Here is a 12,291-nt window from a genome sequence, read left to right on the forward strand (position 1 = left end):
TTCGGTGAAACATGTCTGGGAATAAGAAGAAATATAAGAAATTATGTTTTCCTCAGGGTGGACCCTCTCCAAAAAGAAAACTATGTGCACGCTTTTTCACTTATTATCTGAACCACGGTTAACATCTTTCTCTGTTAGTTAACAGGAATATTATTTTTCTGGATATGAGCCCCAGGTCCCGAGCCAGTATAAAAAATGTTCAAGTTTCATCTCTAATAATGAGTTTCTCGATGTTTCCCTTATCATAGTATTGATTTACAACTGGACTGATTGCCATACAATGCATTGTTCTCTTCTAAAGGCCATTTTGTGAAGTCAAACAACTGTACCCAAAAGAGAGAGGACCTGCAAGAAAGCAACGTTGTGTGGGTTGCATACTAACCAGGTGGGATGCAATTCAGCAGGGAAGAAAGGTAAGGAGTCCCACCAATAACGCGGTCACTAGAAACGGAGCACAAACTCCGATTACAAAAGGATGGGGAGGGAAATCGGCAGTGCTCTTTTCAAACAAACTGCCGCGGCATTTTCCTGGAACGATTATGAAAAATCACGGAAATATATAACACACACAAAATCAAGAATATATATGTATATATATAAAACAAACACAATGTTCCACATAGTATATACATACTGCTAACACACACACACACACACACACAATATTCCATATTGTATTAGTTAATGTTAGGCATACCTTAACAAGCCCATTCATAAATTTTCGAATTAATTTACTGCTCTACATTAATTTCTTTATGGTTGCAGATGACAAGCTGTAAAAGAAAACCACTGTATATTTCAAATGCGTATGTACATACCGACTTTATAAACTCAACTTTATATGTACACTAGTAGTTAAAAGCATTTTTCGTGTGTTGTAGAAGATAACATAAAACCCACTGATGATGCTGTTAACTTCAGCGAAACATGTCTGGAGAATAAAAAGAAAAATAAATTGTGTTTGGCTCGAAGTGGACCGTTGCATGGGGGCTTATTTAAATATATGTGATTGAAAATACTTTTGTAACTGTCTGTCCGCTTAGGTAAGTCTCGTAAACGGTTGGCCCTGACTAGAATTATTACGCTATCTGACTGCAACAAACAATGTAAGAAAATTTCCGTAAACACAGTTAATTAATTAAGTCCCCAGCAACTATAAAATCTACAAATCCTAGCACAAATGTAACTGTTCTGTATGTGGGAGTGTGACTCAACGTCCACATCTGGCACCGTTCTTTTCCAACAAGACAAGAATTTTTAAATGCCAACTATACTGGCGTGACAAAAAAAATTTAGAAAAACTATAATTACGCAAGAAAATCAAAATTCACTCTAATACAAGAACACGAGCCAGATGCTTTGTTGACTGAACCTGTAGTGACACATTATTTCAGATACACAACTAATAAAGGAACATTATAAATTTTACCTTCATATATATTGACGAAATGCACTCATTACAATAACATCTGCTATCTCTCCCATCAAATAACTGCATAGGCCATGGAACTACACTCTTTACTACAACATCTTGCTCCAACTTCACAACAACCACGAGCTCTGCCCACGCACACACTGTCTCTATGAGTTCTTAACACACACTGTCCTCTCCGATCTCTTAACAACCACTGACTGCCACGAACTCTAAACAGGCACTGTGGAGGCGGCTTAAAAGTACTCTTTGGCGCACTCTCTGGCGCAGTGGCACAGTGTAGCCACCTTTCATATGCCCCTCCTCCACAGGCCAGAATTTGATGGTATTTTTGCCAGCATTGGTGGTGAAAATACCACCAAATTCGTCCACAAAAATACAGACAAAAATAAAAGATAATGTTAATACCTAAACATCACATAATTAGTTAAAAATTTTGGCTTTGCACTGACCTTTTACTAACCTAATATATAAAATACAGTAAGCAATACAACTTCTTTTCATACATGTGACCTTACATAATAGTTTATACAATATACAAAAAATCAGTTCATACAAATGTTCACATAAAATGCTTTCAATGATTAGTTTATACAAAAAAAAGATACTAACAGGTGACATCTTTTCAGTAGAAGCAGTCCATCAGTTGCACCCAGTAAAGTTTAGCAGGTACACCCAGCAACAAGTCACATTAATTCAGTAGAAGCAGTTCATCAGTTGCACCCAGTAAAGTTTAGCAGGTACACCCAGCAACAAGTCACATTAATTCAGTAGAAGCAGTTCATCAGTGGCACCCAGCAATGTTGAATTGGTGCAGACACCAACAAGTGACATCATTTCAGTAGAAGCAGTTCACCAGTTGCACCCAGCAATGTTGAGAGCAGGTGCAGACACCAACAAGTGACATCATTTCAGTAGAAGCAGTCCATCAGTTGCACCCAGCAATGTTGAGTAGGTGCAGACACCAACAAGTGACACCATTCAGTAGAAGCAGTCCATCAGTGGCACCCAGCAATATTGAGAGCAGGTGCAGACAGCAACAAGCGACATTATTTCAGTAGAAGCAGTTCCATCTGTGGCACCCAGTAAAGTTCAAGAGGTACACACAGCAACAAGTGACTTCATTTCAGTAGAAGCAATCCATCAGAGGTACCCAGTAAAGTTCAAGAGGTACACACAGCAACAAGTCACATTAATTCAGTAGAAGCAGTTCATCAGATGCACCCAGCAATGTTGAGCAGGTGCAGACACCAACAAGTGACCATCATTTCAGTAAAAACAGTTCATCAGTTGCACCCAGCAATGTTGAGTAGGTGCAAACAGCAACAAGTGACTTCATTTCAGTAGAAGCAGTCCATCAGTTGCACCCAGCAATGTTGAGCAGGTGCAGACAGCAACAAGTGACATTATTTCAGTAGAAGCAGTTCCATCTGTGGCACCCAGTAAAGTTCAAGAGGTACACACAGCAACAAGTGACTTCATTTCAGTAGAAGCAATCCATCAGAGGTACCCAGTAAAGTTCAAGAGGTACACACAGCAACAAGTCACATTAGTTCAGTAGAAACAGTTCTAACAGTGGCACCCAGCAATGTTGAGCAGGTGCAGACAGCAACCAGTGACTTCATTTCAGTAAAAACAGTTCATCAGTTGCACCCAGCAATGTTGAGCAGGTGCAAACAGCAACAAGTGACTTCATTTCAGTAGAAACAGTTCATCAGTTGCACCCAGCAATGTTGAGCAGGTGCAAACAGCAACAAGTGACTTCACTCAGCCGAAGCAGTTCCACAAAATTCACTAGCACTGATCACACAGTTCATCAGCAGAAATTAAACACGACCAAATGTCACACATCATGTTGAAAAGTGCAGGTAACAGTTCAGAATATTTATCTTCACTAATCAGACAGTTCAGGCATGAACAATAGTTTGAATGCACATACAAATGCTTTTACAGTAACATACAAATCATAACAAACACACAAATGATATCAGATAATTGTCCTATTAACTATTACAATACACAAATACCAGTAAACCTATAATATTCATGGGTGTCAGTGCAAGCCACTACCAACACTAAAATAATATTTAGGAGATAGGTGGGTAGGATTAGGAAAGGAAAACACACAGAACACACTCACTCATCTCTCATCCACATTAAGTACTACTGTGTAACTGAATAGTGTTAACTGTGTAAATGTAATTCTGTCAAAATCTGATGTTCATCATGTGTATCAAGTAGTACTGGCAGCAATGTATAACAGTCAATAATAGTTAAGTCAACGTCATAGTCATCATGTCAAGACCAATGTTTGCCAAGCCAGATCAAAATGTACTGTTGTTGAACAACTGTCAGTGAGCCAAGATATGCAATTACTTCCTCTCTCCAAAAAAAAGTATATACTGCTTAGTTATTTAACAAAGTGTGTGTATAGACCATCTTCCTTCTATTTTAGTGTTCTAGTCTGCTCTCTTCATCCTCCTTGTTCCATAAGACCAACCAAAAAAAATATGCTCCTCACTTACTTTACCTCTTATACACCAAAACTTCGATAATTATCAGCATCACATAATCTCAATAATACCTCAATAATACGTCGATAAATGTAAACCTCAGCACCAATATCACCTTACCTCTTGTCCACAAACAACTTCATATACTCTCAATACCTATAATAATACATCGATAAATATAAACCTCATTGCCAATATCATCTCACTTCCATCACAACTCTTTCCTCTAGTCAGTCTCCTCGAACAAGTACAGATAAAATCCTAATGCAACTTCAATTCAGCATCCCATACAATCCGAAGACACAGTGTCCACACACAACCTCTGTGTAATCCATCTGACCCAAATTTTCTGCTCATTATGAATTATAAACAAAGAAATGCATACATGACCTCTAACAGACATAGTTCGAATAACTCTCAGTAATTAAGTACGATTACGGAGTGTGAATGACCATAATATTTCACAGTGAGTACACCACTTCAAGAATCATAGCAGAAGCAAACATGTGGAGTATTTTTTGTGTCAAGTGTCACTTCCTATTTCAATTGCTTACGAAAAATGCAGTCTAATAATTGTTAATGGTCTAAACCTAGTTTCGGTCTGTCATGTCGTTAGCCTCCTTCCTATTTGCATAAATTTATACAGCTTCCATAAAACCTCAGCTCATGTGACTTCTATGACTTTCTTGTACTAATGTCGTTCGTCGAATTATAGCAGTTAATTTTCTTATCTTAAAAATGTAAGGCACTGAGCGTAAGCAAAACAAGCAATAGCGAGTAAATATACCAGTAGAGAACAGAATGTCAACAAGTGGATGCAGCACAATTCCTACAACGAGGCTCTGCCAAGCGAACAATCTATAATTAATACAGTAATGTGACCTAAACTCTATGTTCATACACAGTATATCAGCATTTCTATACACCAAATTAAAGAGCAGTTATGGCAACAAAACAGAAATGTGTAAATATGTAATCCATACAAAAAGCAGCAAACATATATCTTACGTAATAAACAGGTCATTATCATCATATCAGCATACGCAAATAAATGTTCATATGTAATCTTAATAAGTAAACATGGAGGCGCAAGCAGATAAATCACAAAGTATAACTTACATACCTAAACACATCAGCACAATAAATCAGGTTACCATTACAATTTAAATAAATAAGCACAGCAGGCACATAATTAAAAAATATGACATCAGTGAAAAAGCATAGCAGCCAAGCGATGCATAATATATACAAGTCACAATCCAGTTCATTAATCATCATTGTCAAAATCAGTTAACGTATGCAAGCACGTCGCTTCACAAGTAAATCCATAGAACATGAAATTAGCACAAAGTATGAATCACGTAATCGCGAGCAGCAAATTACGTCTAAAGTACGTACCTAAGTGGAAATATGTTACCTGAAAAATAAACTCAATTAATAGTTACCCTTTTTTAGTTTATTAGTTTCTTCTTCGAAATTACGTTCTTCCTGAAAATTTCTCGATAGCAAGTCGTCTTAACGTCGGACACGCACAGAATTTACCTGAAGGTCTTAAATACTTTATACACCGTATCCTGCAAAATACTGAATGTTAATAACACAATTCAACAAGTCCTTATAGCTTTATACAGAATTTAGTCGGAGAAATTAGACTGTGTATTTGTTTACGGCTGTCAGTGCATTCGCACTGAGCGCTCGATCAGCTGTAGGCGCGTGACGTAGGAAGCAATTGTTTGCGGTCAACGACTGCCTTGTGCGGCGCGCAGACTTCACTGTTGCTTTGAGTATGTGCCGCCGCCAAAACACAGCGCGGTATCCTTGTACTCTCCGCATGTTTACATGTAGCTGTTAGTTTCTCACAAGTATGTCATTCCACAAAAATTTTAACGTTTGATATATGATGTATTCCTTTAGAGCGTCGAGATTTAAGAGTTTCTACTTCAACAGTGTTATCATGTATAATTTTGCGAACCCTATATGGACCGTTATAAAGCAGAAAAAATTTGCGACACAAGCCCTTTCCTTTGTGAGACAAACGGTGGGACTTAATTAAGACCTTCTGACCAACTGACAAGATTTTTGAACGACCAGGACGTTTGGCTGATTTCTCTCTTCTAGCAGCCGCAGATGCAATATTTCGTAGAGCCAGGTTGACAACTTCAGAATGCCGCAGTTTCCGTGAAGGCGGAAAAGGAACGATTTCAGAAATGCGATTTGTTGGTACTTTATTTTTTAATATCAATAGAGGCGGTAAAGAAGTTGAGTCATTAGGAAGTTCATTCAGAATGTTTTGAAAAATATGAAGATACTGATCCCAAGTTCTGTGATTCTGATGACAATAAAGACGACACAATTTATTGATTTCCTTCATCCATCTCTCTGAAGCGTTAGATTGAGGGTGAAAAAGTGAAATGAAGATTGGTTTAATTTTACAACGCTGTAGAGTACGAAGCCAAATTTTAGAACGAAACTGTGATCCATTATCTGATATAACCTTATCAACGTGACCAACTTCTTTAAGAAAATGTTTGATGAAAGCGTTAGATACTGAATGAGCTGTTGCTTTGCGTAAAGGTGTAAAACACACATATTTTGACGTCAACTCCACTGCTACGAAAATGTACGCAAAACCATTAGTAGATCGAACCACTGGACCAAACAAATCGACTGCAGCCATCTCCTTTAATTTCGCTGGAATGATGGGAAACAACGGTGCTCTGTGAGAAATCGTTGGAGGCTTAGCCATTTGACATAATTTGCATTTGGCAAGAACAGATCGAATACGTTTTTCCATATTACTGAAGTAACAATTTTCTCGTAATTTATAAAAGCATTTTCGGGGACCAAAGTGTGCATAACTGAGATGCGTATACCAAATCAATTTATTGACCCACTCATCAGGAATACAAACTAACCAAACGGAGTTGTCGACCGATTTTCGTTTAAAAAGAATGTCATTGCGAACTAAATAATGCTGTCTAATCGCCACGCTTTCCTTTCTCCTCCACTTCTCCTTAATGTCCTTCCAGATTGGATCCGTATTTTGCTCCTTAGCGATGTCCTGGAGCGAAGACGAAATAAAGTTCTCAAAAGCAACACCTTGAATATACATCAAACAAAAATTGTTTTCCTTGCAGTCCTCTTCAGCACTTTGTTTCAAACCCATAGGTGCACGTGATAAAGCATCGGCAACAATATTTGAAGAACCCTGTATGTAAACAATACTAAAGTCAAATTCCTGTAGGTACAGCGCCCATCGTGACAATCTGCCATGAGTTAATTTCGTTGACATAAGAAATTCCAGAGCTCGATGATCGGTGTAAACCTTAGTATGTCTGCCAAACAAAAATGTGCGAAATTTTGTGAAAGCCCAAACAACCGCCAAAGCTTCAAGTTCAGTAATCGAATAATTCTTTTCTGATTTAGAAAGAACACGACTTCCAAATGCAATCGTCTTCTGTACTACAACGCCGTTTTCTTCTATCTCTTGAAATAAATGTGCACCTAGGCCTTTGTATGATGAGTCCGTCGCCAAACAAAATTCTTTAGATAAATCCGGATGTGAAAGAAGTGGAGCAGCAACTAAAGCATCACGAAGCTGTTCAAATTCTGACTGAGCTTCCTCATCCCAACACCAATTAGATTTCTTTCCGGATAGTTCACATAAACGAGGTGTGGCCAAATCGTCCAATCTAACAAAGCGTCGAAGAAAATTACAGACACCAAGGAAACTACGAACATCACGTTTTGTAGTAGGAACAGCATAATTACGAATAGCGTCTAATTTTTCTGGATCAGGGAGAATACCTTCTGTAGAAATGATGTGACCGAGAAATTTCACCTGTGAACGACCAAATTCTGATTTTTCTAAGTTCACTGTAATGCCAACTTTTGCAAAAATACGTAATAATGAATCCAAAATTTTGTTATGCTCACTCCAAGAACGTTTAGCAATAAGAATGTCGTGAACATATGAAGTAATATTGTCACGAAGATAAACAGGTAAAATTTCGTTTAAACTAGGAATGAATGCTGCTGAAGATACAGTAAGTCCAAACGGTAATTTCCGAAATTGGTAACAGTTACCAAAAGCTAAAAAGGCAGTATATTTTCTACAGTCAGGGTGGAGTTCTATTTGCCAAAAACTTGCGCGCATATCAATCGTGGATAAAACTTTAATTCCATGGAAATGTTGAAGAAGTTCATCTAAATTTTGTGGGCGGTCAGTTTCAGGAATGATGATGTTATTTATCTGTCTGGAATCCAGAACCAAACGAATTGACCCATCCTTTTTAAGAACAACGTGTAATGGGCTAGTATAAGGACTGACTGCAGGCTCAATAATGCCCTGATCTAACATGTACTGAAGTTCATTCTTAACCTTGTCTCTGTAAGCCAAAGGAATAGCGTACGTTTTTCCGCGAAATGGTGTGTGTTCTTTTACTTTAAATAAATATTGTAAGCCTTGTACAGTTCCTGTGTGATGACTAAACACTGTAGCATGTGAAGTTAAAATGTGGTGCAGCTCTTCTCTTGCAACGTCATCTGGCACTTCAGCTTTCTTAACCTTTTCGTTAATTAATTCTTCGCTATTAATTATATCATCCATCGCGTCTCTGTATCTGTTGTCATTATCATGAATAAACACATTGTCGTCATAATGCTCAACGAAAACATCAGAAGTAAGAAACCTTAAACATTTTGTATCTGACTCAGATCTTGTTAAACACTCGAAAAATTTTAAACATTTCGGCATTCCAGCAACAGTCAAATTTACACTTCCTTCTTTAAAGTTCAAAATTGCCTTATGTGCGTTAAGAAACTCCATACCTAATATAATTTGTGTACTGAGTAATGGAACAATAATAAAATTAGCAGAAAATTCGTATCCTTGACAAATGAAATTTAAATTGGTCTGTTGTCTGACCTCCACACTTTTTCCAGAAATCGCACCTCGAATTGTAGTTTTAGAAATAGGTAACACAGGACAGGCAATAGTTCTTTCACATATACGAAAAACTGATTCACTAATGACATTCAATGGGCTCCCAGAATCTAATACTGCAGTGAACTTATTCTTACCCACACATACTTCAATAACAGGGTGTAAAAATGCGTCTACATTATTTTCCTTTTCATCTAACAGAATGTCTCTCATGTCTTCCAGGCGTACGTAGTGTAAAGTCGTAGTGTCATTACTTTCTGAACCGTCTATATTGCTGCCAGAAGCCGAAGCTGCAAGTCATTGTCGATTGTTTGCGTCACGTCTTTGAGTATTCGCGTCATTTCGCGGATCCATTTCTACGATTTGCACTTGTCTCTCTGAAATTCTGTCACGTGGAGGATGCCAATTAGGTCCCTCCTCTCTGTTAGATACAAATTCTTGGTTGTGTCTGTTATTAAAATTTCTGTTTTCCTGTCTGTCTGCATAACTACTTCTTGTGTAATTTCGACTGTCATCTCTGAAATTATTATTGTATCTACTACCCTGATTATTTCTGTAGTAAGAATTTCTATTACTGTATGAATGATTTCTGTCCTGATGATACCGATTACTGTTTCCGTATGATTGATCATTCCGATACGAATTACCGTTGTTATAGTTGTCTGTGTAATTTCTGTTAGAACGTCTGTTATTGTCATAGGGCTGGTATCTATTGTCGTGTCTGTTACGTCTGTCATTCTCAAAATTACCCATATAACGCCCGTTCCGACCACTATCACTTTTCTCTGGAAATCTATTGTAATTACTGTTACTGAAAAAGTTACAAGAGGTCCCGTCGTCGTTGTCATACTCCAGTTCTTGCAACAAAGTCTTAAAAGTCTCAATGTCATCTTTACATCTTCCGGCCAAAGCAATTTGTCTTATGGATTGTGGCAGCTTAGTTAAACAAATGCGAATTAATTCAGTCGGGCTATACGGGTTGGACAAGAACTGATTCTTTCGAATCATGTCTTCAAAGTACTCTGCCGGCGTGCGGAACTCAGACTGTTTAAAATTACGCTGCATAATCAGACTATGTTTGACTCTGTCTTGTGTGTTTTCGGACCAATATGCCGATAGAAATGCATGATAAAAATCATTTAGATTATTACAATCTCTAATGAGTGCACGCATCCGCGTCGCCGGTTCGTTTTCTAAATATCCACACATGAATTCCAGTTTGTGACTTAGTGGCCAATTTGGTGGAAGTGCGTACATAAATTGATCTAACCATGCACATGGATGTATGTCATTCTTAGAATTGCGGAAGATCTTAAATTTCCGGACAGTCAAAAAGTGTTTATAGTCAAAGTTTTCGCCTCGTGGCGACAAAGACCTACCGCGTCTGTCCCAGTCCGAATGCCGATTATTGTAAAGTTCGCGCGCCTGGCGCTCTCTTGTTGCATCCCGTAAATGAAACAAATTATTTTCTTCAAACCCTTCTGCTACCTGTGATTCCAAATTTCTTCTGCTATCTTTTCCTACAATTTCCCCTTCGATCTGCTTGACTTGCTTTCGTAATGCCTCAAATTCCCTTTTCACGCGTTCATTAAATTTTCCCTGATTTTCGACATGCTTATTTATGTTCTGGTATTCTTCGGTTTCTGCAAATGGTAATGGAGCTGTATCATCCGAATCTCTGTCCCCATGTAAACTAAGATTTGTCAGTTTATCTGAAATTTCCTCAACTCTTTCCGATAAGTCACCTAATTGTTCTTTCTGTTTATTTACGTCTTCCGTAAGTGTCGCGACTCGGGTTTCAGTATTGTCACATTTGGTAGTTAAGTGTTCACACTGTTGCGTTAAGTTATTTATTCTGTCATTTGGTACGGATTCCTCGATTCTTTCAAATATTTCTTTCTTATCGTTTGTACGTTGTAAATTTAACTCTGAAAATTTTTGTACTATCACGCGATCTCTTTCTTCCTGTTCTCTATCCTGTTCCCTTTGTCTGATTTCTACTGCAATTAATCTATTATTGTGAGCATTCAAAATCGGTTGCACTTCTTCTCTGATTTCTTTCTTTAATTCATCTTTCATATTTTTGAAACATGTTCCTATTCGTGAATCTATCCGAGTTTCCATTGTTCCCATCCGTGTTTCCATTGCTCCTATCTCTGTTTTAATTGTTCCCATCTGTGATCCCAGTGAGTCTAACTTTGTTCCCATATCAGTTTTAATAGTTCCTATTTGTTTTTCCATATCTGTTTTTAATTCAGATCGTAACTGTGATCCCACATTTAATATAGCACTCATCAACTGCTCCATAGTAACTGTTTCAAAATTCTTTTCACCCCTCACATTTCCCACAAAACCAGCTTCCTTCTGCATGGCTGTAAAGCTATCTGTGTTCGATACTATTCCAGAATCTTCTATCGTTAATCTCGGATTCTGTGGATTATCTGATTGCGAAAAATTTTGAAATGGTTCCGGACTATTTTCCCGACTTATTACATTGTTTTCCACTTCATTATCCACCGTACTGTTTTCCTCTGTTGGCGAGTTCGCCATGTCAACAATTTCGTTATTCTCACTATTCATCATTTTTGCCTTTTTCATAGATCGCGTAATCATTTACAAAATACACAAAAAATTCGTCACTGTTCGAAAATTACACACAATGCCTCCTTATCTCCAACAATACTATTCACATGAAATGTCTCCCTCAGACACGATCAATCGAACAATTGAAATAATTGCACTAATTTGTCAAACGCGTGTACAAGGCAATAAAAATTAAATTTTGAAAAATACCATTAGAAGAATGCCAATTACCAAATCTACACATGCAAAATAGACTACAATTAATAAACTACAAATCACTACAACAATACTACAGTCTACAATTTTCACAATCAGAAGAATCCAAGGGACGATCCGAAGCAGCGGTCGCCACGTGCATGGGGGCTTATTTAAATATATGTGATTGAAAATACTTTTGTAACTGTCTGTCCGCTTAGGTAAGTCTCGTAAACGGTTGGCCCTGACTAGAATTATTACGCTATCTGACTGCAACAAACAATGTAAGAAAATTTCCGTAAACACAGTTAATTAATTAAGTCCCCAGCAACTATAAAATCTACAAATCCTAGCACAAATGTAACTGTTCTGTATGTGGGAGTGTGACTCAACGTCCACATCTGGCACCGTTCTTTTCCAACAAGACAAGAATTTTTAAATACCAACTATACTGGCGTGACAAAAAAAATTTAGAAAAACTATAATTACGCAAGAAAATCAAAATTCACTCTAATACAAGAACACGAGCCAGATGCTTTGTTGACTGAACCTGTAGTGACACATTATTTCAGATACACAACTAATAAAGGAACATTATAAATTTTACCTTCATATATATTGAC

The sequence above is a fragment of the Schistocerca americana genome, chromosome 1 (genome assembly GCF_021461395.2).
Source record: "Schistocerca americana isolate TAMUIC-IGC-003095 chromosome 1, iqSchAmer2.1, whole genome shotgun sequence".
NCBI lineage: Eukaryota > Metazoa > Arthropoda > Insecta > Orthoptera > Acrididae > Schistocerca > Schistocerca americana.